Here is a 21,447-nt window from a genome sequence, read left to right as displayed (position 1 = left end):
CCGCAACAGAGCAAGGGTTGCACCGCGCCACTCTACACCACTGAGCAGCGTTCGTTTAGTGCGACAGTTTAGAGGCCCTGCGCGACAACGCAACAATCTTTCTCATCCTGCCTTCTGGCGGGGGGTGGCCGGGCATTTTATTTTTATTTATTTTTCTGCCTACATAATCTCTGTCCTCTTAACGGCCGCCAAAGTTCTTTGCCTCAGTATATCGCAAATTATCACGCTGCGCGCAAATTTCGCCTTAGGCAGCACCGTAATCATCGGTCAATTTTTCTTGCGCTGTTCACGCGTTTCTGCGCAGTTCGCACCGATGTGTAATGTTCAACAGCTCGCCCAGCTGTCTACTACCCTTGAAAACATTTCTTCTTTGTTCACGTTAATTCGCGCGTTAACTCGGCTCGCGCGTCAATAAGAGCCTAGAATGAACTCGCCTATCTCGACTTTACTGAAGCCGCTGTAAAGCATCCAGCGATGCAGCTGCTGTCAAAAGTAGGCAAATGAAAGGCCTGGCCAAGCGCTAGCATCGCCTTTGATAACTGATTAGCTCGGTCGCCACGAGCCGAAGCGCGTTATCGGCAAACCCTTGTCTTGTGCGCCCGGCTTTCACTACGGGGCACCTCGAACGGGTGTTCATTGCTTTTCAAATGCAACAGCGGGAAGTTCCCTGGCTCTAGCCCTGATACGTTCCAGGAGCGCCATTTGAAGCGGGTCTGCAACTGGCGTGTGTGGCTTCCTACATGCCCGGTAGCACACCGCTATCGTGCGTTGATTGCTTTGTCATGATGATGCCACCACAGACGTGTCGTGGGGCGCCGTTCTCTGTCTCTTTCTCGTTCCAATCGAAATGCTTTTTCCTGGCTGCTCCTGTGCGCGTGCAGGAAAGGCGTCCTGGCAGTTCTGGTGCAATAATTCATTTTCGTTTCTTGTGTTAGCTGCGTATGCTCGTGACAGGAGAAACTACATAAAAAACGCCCAAAAGGACGCGACGCTAGGATGGTTGTTCTGTTCGCTGTAACGGAATGACGAGCGCACGAAAACACATCTAACTAAAAAGAACACACACGAGCACGTGTTCGCTGTGTTCTTCTGTGTTGTTTTGAGCACGGCATGCTTCAGCAGCAAAAAATAAGTCAAATGCTCGTGTTCCGAAACTGCCAGGTGGCAACGCATACTAAGCATGTCGGATGTTAAAGGTGCACCAAAGAAGAATCTTAACTCGCCTTTTTACGGCGGCATCTCAACCTACACGTTCTCAGCATTCCTAGAAACTTCGAATTGTTGTCGTGTGCTGCTGATTTCCCCAATTTAAATCCGATTAAACTTTCCGACCCACGCCTGTTTCTGAACTCACCGCTGAAGGTACGAGGAGCCAACTAGCGCGTGGAGCGCCGTTCGCGAGAAGGCTTAGCTTTCACTTTTATTTAGTTTTTTCGGATTCCGTGAATAAATAGATCCAGTCAGAGGCTACATAGGCGCAAATTAGGCCCACGGAAATAAAAATAAGCGTGGACTCTTTGCTTTCGCCGATCGCTACGTATCACTCCGCCGATGGCAGAGCGGCAAACTGCCACGGGACTGGCTGAAAGGTTGGCTGACTCCTCCCACCGTCAGCGGTGGGTAAAAAAAAAAGGCGGGAGCCGGGACGTTTAATCCGATTAAAATCAGGGAAGCGGGCAGCACAGGACAGTAATTCGAAGTTTCTATGAATGCTCGGAACGTGTAAATCGAGTTCAGGCGGTAAAGCGGCGGGTTCATATTCCTCCTTAGTGAACTTTTAAAAAGAGGCTTCTTGAATTGATTTAACTGAAAACAAAGCATTCGGTTAATCGATTGCGCAACCGAAACAGTTCCAAAACGTGATGCTTTCATAATCGCGTGGCACTGCCTCTCCCATGCGTCGGGGTAGAGAATCATAGACTATAGACAAATTCGCAGTATTGTTTTATCCGGTCCCGTTCTCCTGCAAAGCCGAGCGACAAGCCTTCCTTGCGTGTTGCGCCCAACTTCAGTAGTGCCAAGTTGCTTATGAGGAATCCTCACACATTTGCTCACCGTCGATGCAGAAGTTCGATGCGGGTTAAGTACAAAAGCCCCCCTGTGCTGCGCAGTCAGTGAGCGCTGATCAACACCTGGTGCTCGAAACTAATCCCCAGCTGCCATAACCGACGTAAGCTTCGGCGCGTTAAGAACCAGAAACAGAATCAAACTAAACCAAACAACCTTTCCGCAAGGAGAATCGATGTAGGCCGTCAACGAGGATTCCCACTCTTCTTACAAGAACCTGGATCTCAAGGAGAATTCTGGCGTTAATAAAGTAAGAGATTATCCACGCGATCACGAGGCCTATTTACGTCCCGAGCTGCTTTGAGTGTTTAATTTTCTCATTTACGGTAGACCCTGCGCACATGAAGGACGATGTGTTAATCTTCGCTCATTTTCGCGACTTCCAAGATTTCAGTGCTAATTGACAGCGGCTTACGAAGCAGACGTTCTAAGCGCATCTTACAAGAAGCGCAACGAATGCTTCAGCAGAGACTGCGGGGCCCGGTTAACCTCTTTTCCGGCGCGCATGCGGGAGCAGGCACGAGAAAGCGTTTCGAGCTGAGGGAGAAAAATTGGCTGTGGTTTAGCTCTGGTTAAACCTGGAGGACCGCGAAAGCAACATTTGGGTGTAGCCATATATTGTTACGTGAGCTACATTGCGCACAGTCTTGCCGTTTCGCATGCTCTTGCACGAAAATACTACGCATGCGCGTGGAGCAAGCGATGTCACTACGCAGACCTGGCGTGCCGGCGTCCTCGGCACGCTAGCTGTGCGCCGCTACTGCGCATCGGAGAGGAGAGAGGCGATGGAGAGTGCGCGGCAGCGGCGGCGGCCCCGGCACGCTAGCTGTGCGCCGCTACTGCGCATCGGAGAGGAGAGAGGCGATGGAGAGTGCGCGGCAGCGGCGGCGGCCCCGGCACACTAGCTATGCGCCGCTACTGCGCATGCGCAACTGGCGAGCGCGGCGGAGGCACCTCTGAGTCACCCGCGCAGCGACGGCGGCGGCGCGTCAGCTGTGCGCCGTGTGACGTCACTGCTCCTCGCGCATGCGCAGTATGGCCTTTCCTTGGCTCCGCGAAATGGCTCGGCGACTAGCGTAGTGTAATTGCTTTGGCAACAAAAGGAAGCAGCGACATTCTGATCGTGGCAGCATCATGAATAAACAGTCAAGGCATGAAGCTGCATGCCGGCAAGGGTCGAGACATCAGCAGCTGATCCTTTTCAGACGGCGCGAGCCGCTTTTCCAAACGCATCTCAGCCAAACGCAACGAGCAGCAGTTACAGCAGCCGAAAGTGAGTAACCGGGACGAGAGTTAAAATCTGCTAATAGCGCGCACCGCTTCGTGGCCACCGAGGTGTTCAGTTGCCAAAGGCGCTGTTAGAAGGCGCAGCGACGCGGTTCATCACCCTGCAGCGCCTTCCGTTTACTTTTGACGTCATCTGCACGTCCATGTGGATCGCATCGAAGAACCGAAAACGTATTTGCGTCCCGGCCGCTTCCGCGACAATATAATGAAAAAAAAAAAACATTTAATAACGCCCGCATTCCGCTTGTGGGCTGTGAGAGATTTTATAGCATCGGTCTCGGGGAAAGCGCATGGCAGCAAACAGGCCGTCTTTCGGACCACGGTGGCTTTGTAATTCTCCGCTCGAGTCTGTCCGAGACGGGAGTGGGCCATGTCACAGCAGAATCGAACACACTCTCTTCTGACAGAGCTCGAGTACAGTCCACAGATGTGCAAAACACACGCGCCAGTGCACGCCACACTGCCGGAATAACATGCGCACACTGTGGACGATAACCTGACGCCCCGTGAAAGCGTCACACGCATCATAGAAACCTGGCGCAGTTGGCTTCGACCTCTGGCCGACGCGAGGGTAGTGCGCCGAAAAGGGACCCGCGCAAACAACGGACGAATCTAGCCAAACGTGATCGCTTAAAGCCACACCCAGCGTCTATCAATCACGTCCACTCCCCCGGCACTGAGCTGGTCGCACGGCACTCACACTGGTGGCTACAGAGTGACAAAGCAGCGACTCGCCTCTAATAAAAGTACACCGAGCAGAGACAATCAATTTCGCTATTTCCTGCTTCCTCCTTCCTCCCCATTCACTATATTTTATTCATATTTATTTTCGTCCGAAACACAATGAAGGGCAGCGAAGCAGAAGGAAAAATTCATTCCTGACAGGCTTTTTGTACTCGTTATTCTCAGTACACAAAACAAATAAACATTACAGCAACCAGATATTTGTAAAGAAAAAAAAAACACGCGACAATTCATATATCAAACAAGACGGTAAAATCATGTGACAAGTCACTTAAAGCTTGTCACAAAATTGATAAAGTTACTGGACTAACTGAAACAAGGGGGATGAAGCAATTGCATCCCTTTCTTCTAAACAATCAATCTAAACAATCAACGACATATGGGGGATAAAACACAGCTCGGAAAAATAAAATGTAGGGAAAATTCCCGGGACTCCTTCCTTCTTTCTTTGATTCCCTTCTTTCCTCCCTTCCTACTTTATTTCTTTATTTATTTGCCCCTTTCTCACTCTGTTTAATTCCTTCTTAGGCCGCCGCGGTGGCTCAGTGGTTATGGGGCTCGTCTGCTTACCCAAAAAGCGCGGGTTCGATCCCCGCCGCTTTAGTCGCATTTCGATGGAGGCGAAATTCCAGAGGCCCGTGGTGCACGTTAAGGAACCCCAGGTGGTCGAAATTTCCGGAGCCCTCCACTACGGCGCAGGGCAGAATGGTGGGCCTGTTGGTAAGGCATGTCAAGGGAGAAAACCAGCCAAAAAAGACGGAAACACAAGAAGAGAATGACACAGGACAACGGCTTGACTAACAACTGAATTTTTCATTGAGTACAGACCGCCAGGTAATCACCACGCATGCGCCAAGGCAACACTCAAACATGATCACTCAAATAATCAAATTCTTTTGCCGTTAATGCTATCGATGGTGAGCTACGGCATCCCTTATAGCCTGAGTCGCGTTGGGACGCTAAACCTAATAAACCTTTCCTTCTTCCTTTCTTTGCTTCTTTCTTTTTCTTTCCCGCTTTCTTGATTATTTCTTCGTGTCTGTTCCCAAGGCTCATTCAACAAACTAAAGCTCAAAATGGCAAAGAAAGGCTTGACAGCCGCAACCATACAGCGGGCGCTGCGAGTTCCTTCCTTAGAGGGATGGGCACGAAGGCGGCGGGGAAAGACGTCACTTAAGAGGAACAGCCCCCAACAACCGGCAGCATTACGCGCGCAACGCTCCAATCCCGACGACGCAGGCAATGGCGTTCGCTTGAACAACTCATAACAAGGAGCAAGCATAACGATCCAAAGTGCGCGCACTCGCAGAGTAAACCAGGTTCCGTTTATTATTTAAACAAACCTCTCGGGCTGTCGAAGATAATGGTTTCATCGAGTCCGCTCTCCGTTGCAGCCAAGAGAGAGGAAGAGAGGAAGGTTTGCTCGCCGCAACTCGCTCCTGTCTCTTTAAGCTCCCCTCGAGAAGCGGCTAATTCAGACAGCTTATGGGCCTCCTTCACTTCCGCCTCCCGCGCGTCGTGGCCGCTATTTAAAACGTGCCCGGAAGAGCCGCGGTTAAACAATAGCTGCGCCGACCAAGACGCCCCCCCTGAGTCAGCGAGATTAATATTGAGAGTACCTGATTGAATTTAGCAGCGAGACCGTTTGAAGCTATATGGCAGACGGGAAGTAGCCACAGCTATCTCCATTTCATTCGTGAGGACAAACGGTGGTAGGATTTAACGAGGTTAAACTGAGTAGACGTGCGAAAGCAGGTGTTCACTCTTGAAGCGGAGGGGACACTTAGACTCCGTCTTAACGGTATGACGCGATATATTTAGTGGGTTGATACCCATATAACAAAATTATTAATTCTGTGGTATTAATGCTCATAGAACGAGGCGAGTCCTCATGCCACTACCAGCGCCGTGGCCCAGCGCTCAAGCGATGCCCCATTGCACTGTCTGGCGACTGTTTTTATCACAGCCACCGGAAGAGATTGTGCGACCCACGTTTCAGTTCCTGAGCTATCTCTCGCGACCAATAATTAATTTAAGTGGCAACTTCCAGGGCAGGTTCCGATGACGCCACAAGGTTGGTGACCTAGGTGGCGCGACGTCCTCTTCCCATTGGCTAGAGCTACCGCCACGCTCTTCCGAACTTATCCGAGCAAGTTCGGGTTTGTTCGGAGCACAAGACAAGATTCTTGCTCGGGGCTGGTACGTCCGGAGCACTGCTTTGGCACTAAAAGAGGGCTTAGACGGTTAGGATGCCTATGAATGTACAGCCTTTGTCAAAAGTTTGGAGCCCAGGGGGTTTGCTTCTGAGCCTCACTGTGTGGTTCGTGATGCATCTCCAGCGCTCCAAATTTCCTCTGGGTAAGAAGATTTCTGCTGCTGCCTCCTTAAATGAGTAGGACTTCCCAGAATGCTTCAGGAGTCCCACTGCAAGGCTAAGAAGTAAACCTCCTGGGCTCTAAACTTTTGACAAAGGTTGTACGTATGTCCGCGGGGTGCGGGAGTGTGACGGTACGTGCTCGCGAGCAAATCTTATTTGGTGTTGGTCCACTAAGTTACTAAGGAGATTACTCAGGCCTCAGATATTATGCAGTTAGGCTCGAGGTTTGTTAGCACTCCTTACATCGCTATCTCGAAAAAGAACATGATTATCCGGTGTCGTCCTCTAGGACGCGTATAAGGAACATGTTTTGCGTTGCTTTACCTCTGTTCGATCCAGGCCATTTTTTTTAACGGTGGTGCTCTGAATAAACTCTTCAGCTTTAAGTCAGCGCGGTGTCTTGTCTCATCTCCCCTAGTTCTTGTGCAGCTGCGCTGTTTTAGCGTTACGCTGCGGGAAGGCGGAGCTCGTGAACAGTGCAATATTCTCAAGATCACCCTAGAGAACGGCGCCGAAAAACCTGCGCGAAAGAGCTGCGCAGTTGTCCTTGCATCTCAGGTTGATGCTCTAGCGAAAAGTGTTTAAGGGACAGAACACCGCATTTTACACCCAGTTTTTTTCCGGCTCAACTAAAGCTCGAAAAAGAGTTGAAACTGCTGCAAGCACCTCCGAGAACACCGGGACGGAAGAACGTGTGTGGCAGATGGAAAGGGCTCCGACTACAGGCCACGTACCAGCTTGGGGAAGATTAATTTCACTTCGGGTCAACGCGAATTACTAGCGCGTTCTTTATACGCCACGCCGCTCCTTGTCGCGCGCACTTTCAAGCGGCACCCCCTTATAGCCCACCGCTCACATAAGGGCGTTAACGAGCGGAAAAGAAAAAAATGCATTAACGGATAAGGAGGGTAATCATCACCGCGGCAGAGGCAGAGCGCGAGAAGCCCTTTCTATAGTCTGCTCGCACGCATAGTGGCGCTCTCCCGCGGACATATTTCGGGGTCGCAGCTCGATGACGCGCGAAGGAGTTGGCAGCGCGTTTTCAGCGGCTTCCCGCCAGCGCGGGTGCGCCGCCTTGAAGAATGGCCTCTAACATCGAGCGAGACGGCCGCGAGGAAGCACGGGGAGGCTGACGCCAACGGCGGGCGCCTGTTGCGCTGTGCTCCATGGAGGGACGACCAGCGCTGGGACAGGATTCGTTCAACTGGGGCTCTGCTATGGGAATCTCAGTCTTTCGTGGGGCGCTGTTGGCCTGAGAATCCTTACTGCACTGCGTGGCTGGAAACAAGCCGTTGCTGATCTCGAGGAAAAAATGGCAAATGGGCGGTGTTGGGGATTCGTGCGATGACTTCTTACTGCTCGAATGTAATTTACGGTAAGAGAGATATTTGCAAGCAGAAGGCTGGTTTATCAAAGTAAGCGATGGATTAGTTAAGGTGCAATAGATGACAAAATATTCAAAGACGGCTTTACTCTCGTGCACAAAAAAGCAGAATATGTCGACCACCTCATCCTATTCGTTAAACGTGACGAGCTGGATCAACTATTCACCTACATTTCTTTTTCGTTTGCAAGCCATCCCCCAGCAAGCAGGTGGATTAAGTAAGAGACAGCAGCAACGTTAATATGCAACGCAGTCACCATCGATTGCTCCGATGCCAGCCACAACGAGGGATAATGTGTGCCCGTCCGATAGCGTTGTGATCGAAGTTTTTGGACGGGCCCCTGCAGTGTGGACAACGCAATGGCACATTGAGCTCAGGCCCGATTGCCCGCGATTCCTTCATTTCGGTTTTCGCCATTCGCTGTTCGTTGTATGTAGAGGCCAAAGCACAAAACTGCGCTGCAATTCAGGGCTTTTTGTCGACTTTCGCCATCCGCAACCAGTTCTGAGCAGGGCTGCACATGACACAGTAGCCAATGCGCATTGAACTTCGGTGTCAGGCAACAACAAAAATTTAGCGTTAGGCTGTGTGAAGGCGGAGTTCGTGAACAGTGTCATATTCTTAAGATCATCCAAGAGAAAGGCGCCGAAAAACCTGCGCGAAAGAGCTGCGCAGTAGTGTCAAAGGGACAGAACACCGAATTTTAAGGACCCAATTTTTTTCGGCTCAACTAAAGCTTGAAAAAGAGTTCCAACTGCTGCAAGCACCTCCGAGAACACCGAGACGGAAGAAGAGGGTCGCTGGCGTTGTGGCCAGCGCGTGTGGCAGATGGAAAGGGACCCAATATATATATATATAAGCAAACAAGGGAAGGGGATGAGGGGCTCGTTATAAATATTACAGAAGCCAACAGCCACAGAAACCAAGGGGCACAGAGGATTTTTTTTTAACTTATTTGTTTTGTGGTGTTGATCAATTTAGAATATTACTGAATATGTTATCGTTTAAAGATAACTGATTAGAAAAGCAGAAGAAAAAATAACCACCTGCCGCCGGTGGGATCCGAACCCACGACCTCCGAATTACGCGTCCGGTGCTCTACCTCTGAGCTACGGCGACGGCTGTCAATTCTTCTGCTTTCGGGGGTATTTATGTTTTTACAAGTAACCTAACCTTGAGAGTGTTCATCAGCGCCACCCACGTTGGTGGGTGGCGCTGATGAACACTAGTGACGTGCTCGACGTGCATATGCCATGATAGGTTACGTGAAATATGAACACCTAGGTATCTGTACGACTCGACGGATTCAAGGGAAGTGTCGCGAAGAAAGTAAGTGCGCGTGTTGTCAGTGATGTTAATGCGACGCGATGCATGCATTGTTTTACATTTGCTAGCATTTAGTTGCGTGAACCATCTATCGCACCAGTTAAATATGCTTGTAAGATATTCTTGGAGCTTAAAAGAATCAGTGTGGTCAGTTATTGTGCGAAAAATGACGCAGTCATCTGAGAAGAGCCTGATTGAATGGAAAATACATTTAGGAAGGTCGTTAATGTAGGTAAGAAAGAGAAGAGGTGCTAGTACCGATCCCTGGGGTACGCCCGATGTTACGGAAATGTGAGAAGGTTAACAGTCGTAAGCAGAAACGTACTGAGTTCGATTTGACAGAAAGATTTTAATCCAGTTTAGTACATTTGGATCAATGTTAAGCATGCTAAGGTTAAATATTACGAGATCGTGTGAAACAGTATCGAAAGCTTTCGCAAAGTACAAAAACACGCAATCTACATCGAAGCTCATGTCAGCATGGGTAAATAGGTCATTAGTAAAACATATAAGTTGTGTTTCGCATGAGAACGTGTTTCTAAAACCGTGTTGCACAGCCACAAAAAAGGAATTAGACTCAAGAAAAGCGATGAGATGCGAATATATAACATGCTCCAAAAGTTTACATGGAATACTTGTGAGTGATATAGGACGATAGTTATTGGGGAATGAGTGTTACCTAATTAAGGGACCAATCGCTTGGGAGTACTGAGCAACCTAGAGACAGTGAAAAAAGCATCGAAAGCATAATGGACGAATACGGTTGAGTAGTTTTGAGCATTTTACAATTGATTGAATCTTCGCCCGATGAAAAAGATATTTTCATGTTATCAATCAACATTGCTATGCCGGCCCAGTCTGTAGTAATGGAATTCATTGGCAAGTAAGAGCAATTACGTTCATACGAACGAGTAGTAGGAGCACTTTTGAGGAAAACGGAACAAAATACATCATTTAAAACAGAGCAGCGCTGGTTCGGAGGGATCGAGGCATTATCGGAATGGGCTAGTTGGATTACTTTGCTTTCTTGGCCTCCAACAATACTCCAGAATTTGCGCGGAGTAGATTGTAGAAGTGATGGGAGGGTGTCGTCAAAAAAATTCTTTTTGTATTTTTGATTGCGATAGCGTATTCAGCGTGAATGTGATGATATGCAGCCCAGCGTTCAGGAAGGTTAGTTGCTTTGGAGCGACAAAAAATACGCTTCTTTTTGTTGCGCAGGCGGCGTAGGGTTCCAGTAAACCACGGTGAGGCAGAATGCGAAACAATTTTTTTTTTAGGCACGTGGCGGTCTATTATATTATAAGAGGGTTAACTGCTGAGCTAGTTGGTTTTCAGTCATGGCCAGCGTTTTGTGAAGTGTGCCACCAACGTTGTCTACGAAATTCCGTTGTCCTGCGGAAAATCCTATATTCGACAGACGGGACGATGCGTGAATGACCGACTCACGGAACACGCAAGAGATATTGAAAATAATAAAGGTCAGCGACTTGCTGAGCACTGTAGGGCTTGCAACAATTGTAAACCACGGTTCTGCGAGGTGAGGATTTTGGGCAGAGGTAGACATCACACGGGTCGTGAAATTCTGGAAGCCTTTCATGTCAAAAATGCGGGTCTGAGCTGTGTTAGTGACACTTCTGTTTTTCTATATGAAGCTGAGCAAAAATTTATGTCGCGCCTACTGGAATAAGATCGATGCATGGTGTGTCTGGGTGCCTTGTACGCGTGTGCATGCGCTGGGAGGGCTATACATTTCGTATGCTGTCTCTTGATTAAACAGTTGGAGTAAGCGCCCGTGTTGTCATCTTTCTTGTGTTTTGTCCCCGTTGCGCTAAAAATAATTTATTATGGCGATCTCTTAGTGTAAGCAGTTTGTGCTTGTACAATAACCAGTTCTCTTCAACGGTACGTTTGGAAAAGTTTAGTATGTACTCAGTAATGAATGACTCTAATTCAGCTGTGATGGATGTGGTATCGGCGGCATTATAATGATATATAGTTTTAACGACTTTCGCAGAACGAACTTCGAAGTGTTTCTAGATAACCTCAATACTCGTTAAATATAATTAGCTCTTATTTACAGATCACAAATATTCACATTATTTTCTGCTGAAATTGCCGCACTACAGTAGAAAAATATAGGCAAATCATGCTTCCACACATGATCATGCTTCCAAGCATTGTACCCAGTCAGTACACACATACATATAAAAAATGCATACACTGTTCGCCGCACAGCTGGGTTCCCCGGTAGTTTTAGCTCCTCCGCAAACATTCCCACGGGATGCAACGAGAGGTGTCGGCGTGGACTGAAGGCAGGAGGTTGCCGCTCTGCCATGAAAAAACCCTTGCATATAGAGTGCTATTTGATGATCGGCAAACAGAAAGTGTTCAGTGAATTTATGCACAGGGGCGTCCGCGCAGCTTTTAGCCCACATAGCTTTTGTACTCCATTCTGCACACGGAGAAGGGACCATTCAGACGCAGTTTGTAAGCCTTCGTAGTGGCTGTGCACCTGGTCTATAGGGCGAGAAATCATTGACCCCGATGGCATAAGCGGCGTCGATCTCTCTTTAATTGGCGCCACACCTCACAGAACGTTGTTACCGCGAACGTATTTTCCTTTCAACTTTTATGCCCACCACCCACAGGTTTCGAAGTGCCCCGAGGGATGCAAGAGAACAATCTCTTGTCGCGCTCCTGGTAAGAACGTTGAGTAAAACACGTTTCTGGGCAAGTTGGTAGCATTCTTGATTCATACCGGCAGCGACGAAGCACGAACACACGGAGAAGGAACGTCCGTGTGTTTTGCGTGTTCCTTCTCTGTGCGTTCGTGCTTCTTCGCTGCCGGTATGAATCACGATAAGTGCGTTCACTGGAATTTCAAATCGGTTGTGATCAAGCGAACTTCGCCTGGTAAAGTTTCTGGTAATCCGGAAGGGAGAGGAGGTCACCAGGGACGAGCTCCGGAGTATAGGAAAAATTCAGGGGGGTACTTTGTTGACCCAAAGTGCGGTGAGGCGAAAGCCTTAAGCGCGGTGTTGCTGCCTGTGTCACTGATGCGTGGTTAAGGTGTTAAGCTTCGCGTCTAAGACTGGAACGCGACAGCGTCATGCAACGCTGCCAGGGAGTCCACAAAACGCCATCTCCCGTTCACGACCCCCTCCCGTTCGGCTGTGCGCCTTGCTCGTCGGTAAATTGGTTTTTGAGCAAAGGAAATGTATCTGTCTAGCATATCTCGGTGGACACCTGAACATCGCCGTAAGGGAAGGGAGGAAGATGGGAGTGAACGAAGACACCGTATTCACTATACGCGCCTTTGTTCATTCCAAACCATCCAGCTGGCCTGGCGGAGTGGTTGGCGTGCTCGTCTCGCACTCCGGAGACACAGGTTCGATTCTACAACTCGACCAATTTCCTACTCGGATTTATTTATTTATCCGGTCTGACTAGAAAGGTTAATTAGGCTGGTTGGTTAATTAACTAATTAACTAAGCTGAGTCATACTTACTTGGAGCATCAGTATGCCATCCCTTTAAATGGTTGCATGGTTACTAGCCAAAGTACAATTGGCCCCGTTTGCAATTCGCGCACTTTGACGTCACGACCATTTCGACCAAAGCGTGACATTTCTGTCGACAGCTCCTGCTTACAACGATGAGGCATTAAAGGCCTCCGCCTTGAAAGTGTTTTCTGGCTGCAAACCAGCGCTCTCACACAGCCTCTTCTGCAACGCGAAGTGGGCTTGCTACCATCGCATTGCGTCTGTGGAATAAGCCAGAAGGACACCGCACTGATTCCATCGTCATCTCGGAAAAAGTTCTCCTGCAGAGGTTGTATTTAGTTCTGCGTACCGAGAAATTTTTGTTCATCTAAGACATACTTCTCTTATTATTATTTACTAAATACTGATAACTGCCTCGTTGCAGTCAAAGCAGGAGTGGATACATTGTTCTTGAAGCATTGCCGAGTTGCATGTAACAACGGCAAGGAAACACAAAACATGTGATTAACAATCAGCAATGGGGAATGCGCACAATCAACAAAGGATCTACACTTAGAAAGGCGGAGGGCACAGCAAAAAGCGCTGCAAAAAAAATACTTGCTGCATCATAGATAATGTGACACGGCCGTTACAAAAGATACAACAGAAGGCATGTTAGCAACTTCATACTGTAGTGCGTTCCACTCGGCTGCCTATGATTATGATTATGACTGTCTCGCTGTACTTGCCTCTCGTTTTCCTGGATTCGTTGAAATGCAAGTAAGAGCAAAATTGGATTTGGCATGGTTATTGACAATGCTTTACATCATTTGTCGGCTGCGCATTTATAGTGTCGAGAACCCAGCTCGTACTCTAAGGTCTGAAAGAGAGACACTTCTACCGTAAGCGTTATAGATGAATCTAAATGCTTTCTTTTGTACCACTTCAATGTAGATTATGTTTTTCTTAGTATGAGGCCCCACACAGGGTCAGCGTAATCAAGCAATGGCCTAACGAGCGTCGTGAAGGCTGTAAGATTTGCCGCACCAGTGCAGTTCTTCATGCGGTGTTTCAATAACCCCAGCTTTTCTAGTGACGCCTAGACAACATAGCCAACTTGCGCGTTTCACATTAACTTGGAGTCAGTTAAAACGACTGGATACTTAAAACTGTCAACCCGCTGGCATCTGCACTATTAATTGTGTAATTATACATTAACGGTTTTTTCTTCCTTGTGGCCATCATATGAGCGCATTTCGAGACGTTTAGGTTCATACGCCAAGATTGGCCCCAGTTGCTAATTGCAGAAAAGTATAGTCACGCAAGGCAGTCTAATTTTGCACAGATTCGATGTTCTGCTAAAAGATGCAGTCATCGGCGAAGAACCAGCATTGTACAGAGGAATCCAAATACAGGTCACTGAAATAAATCAGGGAAAGATGACATCCAAGGACAGAACCTTGTGGTACTCCGGGTAACTCGGGGGCAGATGAGGAATTCAAGTGTTCTATGCAGACCTACTGTTTTCGATCGGATGAGTAAGAATCAAGCCAGCTCAGAATTTGTTCATTTAGTAATGCGATTTTTAACTTCACCATTAACCTTTTGTGACAGACTCGATCAAATGCCTTTTCGAAGTCGAGGAACAGTATATCGGTTTGTCCATCCCCATCCAAAGCTGCCATGAGATCATTAATATTTATTTATTTATTCAATGAACCCCTAAAGGCCCTCAATCGAGGGTATTACGTAGGGGGGCGCATTGACACACAAGAACGCAAAACAAGAATGAGCAAGCGCCAAGGTGCAATACATTAATACAGAAAGCACATGTAGAAATCAAAACAAAACAAACAAACAAAACCGGTAATATACATTGTAATTTACACGGAAAAAAGAACAGATAGTGCATTAGAGGCTTAACATAACCGCAGAAACAAAACAAAATAACAAAAGAGCTGAATGCAGCATGTGGTACTGTCAATTAGTAAAGCTAAACAGACATTTGGGATAGAAGGTCCTGACACTTGTTAAGGTTCGTTTCTGAAGTGATGTGTGATGGTAGATTATTCCAGTCGTCTATAGTACGAGGTATGAAAGAGTTCGCAAAAGAAGAAGTGTGGCGCAGTGTGTAGTTGTAGTGTGTAGAAGTTGCGTAACCGTGGATATGCCACGTCGAAAACCGTGCTCTCCCTTAGAAAAAAAATTATTCCTTCCCAGAAAACTGTTTATGTGCTTCTGTAAACGTTCTCTAAACGTTTATAAAGGATAGTTTTGAGACGGTTAAGCTCTCCATGTTCTCTCCAACGTACTCTGCCATCAAGGGAAAAAGTAGCATTTTCTGGTGACGAATATTCGCGCGCGAGAGCGGCTTCGTCAATTCTGGCGCTGAGCAACGGCCGCCTATGTCCCACACAGCGCCTGCGCAAAGACGGGTCTCTCGGAACTGATCGATGAGAACTGTGAGCTCGGAGCTCGAAAGCCGCTCAATCAAGTGGACACATCGCGGAGATCGTCATCTCGGCGCCTCATCACTTTTTAAAACGCCATCTTCCGATGCAGCAAATCACTTGGGAAGCGTGCAGGGCACATGCGTGACAGTGCCGACCAAGCAGAAACAGGCAAGACAGCGCACTTCCGCACAAATGCGCTTGACGCAGCGATCCCAGTCATTGTTGCGTGCCGAAAATAGCCGTCTCTTCATCGCGTGCCTCGGCCGGCCACGGAGCGTTCCCTCTTAAAAATACGCCCAGAGTTCTCTTTTCCTACTCGTATGCGGGAGGTAAGGGGTTCGATCCCCAGTGCCGCCGAGTACCCAGCGGTGATACAATGAGTACAAGCTTTCTTCTGGCCGGATGCTCGGCTTCTGCGGAGCGAAATGCTGGAAGTGGGTCTTTGAACTTTCCTCGAGTAGAGAGACAAAGAGAGAAATAAACGGAAAGGCAGGGAGGTTAACCAGGCGATTCCCAGTAGGCTACCCTACACGTGGGGAGGGAAACAAAGGGGGGAAAAAAGGAAAAATAGCGGCAATGAAATGTGTTTTTCAGGTGTCCATCGACCGCTATGTCACGGGGACATAGGGCGCGCACTAAAAACTTAAAGATTATAGACGGGAATACAACCCCGAGTCCTTCAAGAATCTTAGAAGTGCTTTCACCACTTTCCTTTGTGTGGAAGGTTGTGTCCAAGGCCCCAGAACGTTGGACTCTGTTAGAGGACGCGAGTCCAAGTGGTAGAGAGTAGCAGTCAGGAAACCGCGCTCTCGCTCAAAGCGAGGACAGTCACAGAGGAGGTGCCCGATCGTTTAATCGCAACCGCACTGCTCACACGCTGTAGAGTCTGCCATTGCGATGAGATTGGAATAGGCATTTTCGAACGCCACTCCCAGGCACAGGCGGCACAAAAGCGTAGTATCACCGCGGGGGAGGTCGAATGGTATATGAAGTTGAAGCAAGAGGTTGAAGTGGTGCGAGCGGGGTGTCCAACCTCCAGGGGCAGACCAGTGTACAATCAGCTTTAGCGATAGGGCTCCCAAGCTGCTCCAGCGCCACAAAAAATCATCATGGCAAGCCTCGTTTACTATTGTTTAGCGGTGGTGTGACCGTTTTCGGGTAATCCGGGTAATTTCGGGTAATTTCGTTTTCGGGTAATTTTCAGGTTTCGGGTGACCGTAGAGGGTAATCCATTTTATCCTACCAGCTTAAGTCCGGATCAGATCTGCAGCAGTGAACAAAAAGATATGAGATTTCTGTTTTCCGAATTTAACTTCCCCCTTTTTTACCGCACTGAAACTTGCGCGTGAGCTTTATGGGAGGACAATATCAGATTTTAAGGCGGAAGCCTTTAATGCCTCATCGTTGTAAGCAGCAGTTGTCGACAGAAATGTCACGCTTTTCAATTAGTCGAAATGGTCATGACGTCACAGTGTGCGAATTTCAAACGTGGCCAATTGTACTTCGGTTACTAACCATGCAACCAATTAAAGGGATCGTATAGTGATGCTCCAAGTAAGTGGTCCTGAGTTTAGATAATTGCTTACTTAACCAATTAGCCTAATTAACCTTTCTAGTCAGACCAGATAAATAAATAAAACCAAGTAGGAAATTCGCCGAGCTCGGGAATCGAACCCCGGTCTCCGGAGTGCGAGACGAGCACGCTACCACTCCGTCATGCCAGCTCGATGTTTTGGTATGAACAAAGGCGCGTCTAGTGAATACGGTGTCTTCGTTCACTCCCATCTTCCTCCCTTCCCGTTACGGCGAGGTTTAGGTCTCCACTGAGATATCAGAGACAGATACATTTTAAGGCGAAAGCCTTTTATGGCTCATACTGTCGTGACCAAGACGTGTTAGCAAATTTGTCCGCGTTTCAGATTGGTCGAAATGGTCGTGACGTCACTGCGCGAGAATTTTGACGGGTGTCCACGGAAATATGTGAGACAGTACTGCACAATTTCCTTTCCTCAAATATAAGTTTCGAATGGTGTCCACCGAGATATGTGAGACAGTTACTGCATAATTTTCTTTCCTCAAATACAATTTTCATTTTCTTCATTGCGGTCCCTCTTTCTTCTTTCACTCCACTTCCTCTCTTCCTGTGTGGTGCGGTAAAGGTGTCTACCGAGATGACAGAAAATTAGAGCTCCATTTCCTTTCCTCAAAAAGCGAACGGGTGGTGGCGTTCCGGGGACTCCCTGGCAGCGCTACAACACGCTGTCGCGTTCCACTCCTCAAGGCAAAGATTAAGCGTCATTAATTGACAGATAATTAATGAACCAACAGAATGTGAAGTGAACAATCGCGTCGCAGAATGCAGCACTCAGGTTTTCGCCTTTCACCACTTTAGTCGCTAAAGTTCCTCGTAATTTTTTTTTACAAAATAGCAACAAATATTTATAATCATGCTAAGCCGAAATTTGTTCCCACAACAATCACGTGGTCTTCGACGCTGCTTACTTTCGAAGCGATCAGTTGATGCGTGCTCGGCAGATGTTCTTCGATTCACCTGTTTCACGAATCATGACTTTTCTTTCCTTTTATTTCGCTGCCGAGAATACACTTGCGGTCATGCAATCCATGCTCCTCTCAGTTTACCCCTAACGTTTGCGTAACGTTTCTACTCACTTTATTATTGTCATTAGGTGAGAAGTCATTCCTCCTTACACAGAAAAGAAAACATGCGGACGAATAAGCCACGCACACCTGAGCAGCCGTTGTGTCAGTGTAATAATGCGCCAACATTTACGTTGTCGCGTTGCAAAAAACAACCGAGTTTCTCCGGAACGGAATTCCCTCATTGGTAGAGAGTGTCGTGACGTCATCAGCACCGCAGAATTTGAAAATGTTAGCGTTGGAATGCCCAACTACGTTTCATTGGATTATCATATGGGATTATATTAACTGGGCCCACTCTTCCACCTTAATGCGCCTACTCCAACAATCTACCTGCCAGCCATCACTAATCCACCTTAATACATTTCCTGGGGTGGCGCTAAGTCCTAAATTTTGGGGTTCCTCTGGAATATTTGGGGCTGGGCCGCTTAAAAATGCTATCGTATTTTCTTTAATAAGAGTGTGGTTAACAAGGCCCCAAGTTTTTACTCGTCCTTGCGGCTTTGTCGCCCCGTTTGAAAAAATAACACTTGCCAGAGAGCACAGTTTTCAGGTCTTCAGAATTATGTCATCCTAGAGTGTGGACGAGGTTTTCCTGATTATATTCGCGTAATTGTGTGCTTTTTCTCGCTTCCCAGATTCCCTTATGCCCCTTCCCATAATGGTCCCTGAATTTCTGCACTTCCTCTGGGCCTGCGGTTCTGTGATTGCAATACAAAAAAAAAAAAAACCGTCAGACATTTAGCAGAAGAAGAAAAAGAAGCGAGGAATAATCTCGTCAGAGCTCGCCGGACTGTTTTCCACCGACCCGTCTCAACGGCCGGAACCCACGGGGAAGCTGGTGGTAAACATCTCGGCAAACACTGTTCGTCGCTGTGAGCCGGTTTGCGAGCGTAAAGGGCAATTGCGGAGGTTATAGTATTCGATGCGCTAAAAAAGACTCCATTGTGTCAAGTTTGGAGGCAAAGCATGCGAGATCATTTTGGGCTAACATTTGAAATGGTGACGTAACTACCGATTGAAACCGCGATGGCTTTCAGGCTTCTCCACAGCACAAAGCACCGACTGGGAGGCGCATGATGACGTCATCTTCGGTGCCAGTACATTTCCAACGCAGAAGGAGTTGCTTTGGAGGAAAAAAAATTCCAATGCCCCCGAAGGCAAAGCCCTGGGAGCGCTGTTTGGCGGCATCCAACGGTGCGCGGCATGGTTTGCTCCAAGGGAGACGGAATTGAAAACCTCTCCGCCCGTGACTTCATCACTGAGCTTCTGCGACGCTGTAAAAAGAAGCAGCAGCTTTAAGCATGGATTACGTCCTCTTTTTAACGAAAAACTTGGGCTTTAGTATTCGACGAGTTTAAAAGGGTCGAATGTCAAACTTAGAGGCAAAGCATGCAAAGTGTTTTATCAGCAGCCTATACAGACCTTAATCCGTGAATACCCTTGAATTCCCAGAGTGCTTCACCTGCTTTTTAAAGTGGGCACCGAAGGAGTGCTATCCCTACTCCGAATCATTTGTCAGTTGCTTTGGAAATAGTGAAAAAAGGAGGCAAAAGGTCTTCAACGTGACGTCATCCTTTCAAGTCCTCTTTCATCTCGGTCTAATTGAAAGCTGACCTTCCAATTTCACGCTCAGCACCTCCACTAGCAGTCTATCGTTCGAGATGTAAGAGAGAAGAAGGTAGCTGAGGAGGACTGCTGCATGACGTTAAACGTAGCCTTATAAAAATGGTCTATAGACAGTCTATAGACTTCTTATTGACTCTCTTGACTTCCTATAGATATTGCTTTTTGTATATTCATCGTCTATAGACTGTCTATAGACAGAAGCTTACTAGAAGTGTATGGCCATAAATCTTTAGATTGTCTATGAACTGTCTGTGACATTTGTATTGCCTATAGACTGTTCTCTAGGATCTGTCAATAGAAAGTCTGTAGAATTTACACACAGAACTCTATGGACACTCTATAGGCTGTCTAAAACTTTTTTTGTGAAGGTAACCAGCAAGTGAAAACAGAAATCCGGGAGTCTTCGCTAAGCATCCAGAAAAACAGCCCAAACAGCGCGCTAAAGCAGTGCGACGGCCGAGCCCTGCTGGAATCCCGCGTATTAAAGATGTCTCATCAAGCAGCTGAACTGTGTTGGCCAGTACGACATCAGCACAGCGCTGAACCAGTGCACCTTGTTCCGCATCCATTCCCTGATGCGCCAACACCTGCATTCTCAGGCTCTCTCTCTTTCTGTTCTGTCGCTGCTCTGCGGCATCCCCAGAGTGTAATAGCGGGACCCTCCATCATCGCGTTTTCATCGCCGCGCGCCAATAGCTGCTCGGCAGAGTTTCTCAAGACAGGCTGAAAAAAGGCGCGGTTTTCGGCCGTCCACCTCAGGAATGTCACGACATGGCCTTGCTAGTAATTGGCCGGAAACGAGGATTCATTTGCAGACTTTTCTAGAAAAAAAACCTTCTTAAACCGCTTTCCTAATTTCCATGCACGACTAAAAGGAAAACATTTTCTTCAATTAGCAAGAAATGAGCTATGGAAATAATTCAATCTGCGCAGGTGGTGTGGAATCGTGCTACAGAGATGCATGTATTGGGAGCACATTTTTGGCCACAACCTAGAAAATGCAAATACAAAGTTTCCACTTCCCGTCCCAACATCCCCGTAATGGTTTATGGTTTTGTATATGGGGGTTTACCGTCCTTAGAGCAACTCAGGCTATGAGGGACGCCGTAGTGGAGGGCTCCGGAAATTTCGACCACCTGGCGTTCCTTAGAATGCACTGACAACGCACAGTACAGGGGCCTCTAGGATTTCGCCTCTATAGAAATTCGACCACAGCGGCCGGGATCGAACCCGCGTCTTTCGGGTCGGCACCCAAGCGCCATAACTATGGAGCTACCGCAGCGGGCACATCCCGTAATGGATGAAAAGCTCTGTAAGTGGACATCAATTGGGCCTACCCAGTCCTCGGTTCTAGCACAATTACTTTAATGGTACCAATGTAGAACATTGTTCTGTGCCAAAAGACGAATTTGCTGCTAAAAGAAATACTGCACTTGATACTTTTCTCGCAACTCGACTGAAGTTCACGACGTCAAAAACGAGAAAGACTCCGTGACCCTGGTTTCGAATTGAATAGCAATATAGCCTAGGCTTAGTGATCGGTGCGGTTAAAAAAAAAAAAGGCCTTGCGTCATCGAGTTCGCTTGCCTAACTGGCCGCTGGTGGAGTCACCTGCAGTTCATTCTTTTACTTTCTCCAGCTAATAAAAGCTACTTTTCCGGTGAAAGTAGCGGCTTTGCATGAGAAAGCGGTGACCTATCGATACACGCCAACTTCAATTTGACCTCAGTGTCATACAGTAGAGTCGTATGGGTAGTGGCGCATTTTTTTCCCCCATTTTTTTCACCTTTAGGTAAGTTAGAGCATGTCCTACACTCTAAACACGAACACGCCTATATGGGAGTAACAAGGGAGTCAGCTGTCCTTTATCGCACTGCCTTTTGTAAAACCGAGTGAGGACGTCTTACTTCCTTTTTTACTCCCTTCTGCTTGGAGTGCCGATTATTGGGCATTCCTTGAGCGAATCGGGTGCCTGAAACCCAAACCACAGCGCTATCTAGCGGTCGCGTCGAGAACCACCGAGCGAGCTAGCGGCGA

At 47.8% G+C, this 21,447-nt stretch overlaps 1 protein-coding gene across 2 annotated transcripts in view; it reads right to left on the bottom strand.

Annotated features, from left to right (window-relative positions):
• The window catches only part of LOC149325131 (potassium voltage-gated channel subfamily KQT member 1-like), a 469,319-nt gene that overhangs the window by 279,375 nt on the left and 168,497 nt on the right, over nt 1-21,447 (bottom strand). The gene's annotated exons all lie outside the window — the stretch shown is intronic.

This window comes from Amblyomma mixtum, chromosome 10, assembly GCF_055824585.1.
Source record: "Amblyomma mixtum isolate Tamu chromosome 10, ASM5582458v1, whole genome shotgun sequence".
NCBI classification, from domain to species: Eukaryota; Metazoa; Arthropoda; class Arachnida; order Ixodida; family Ixodidae; genus Amblyomma; species Amblyomma mixtum.
Note: the sequence above shows the minus strand (reverse complement) of the source record. Positions and strands in the feature narration are given on the sequence as shown.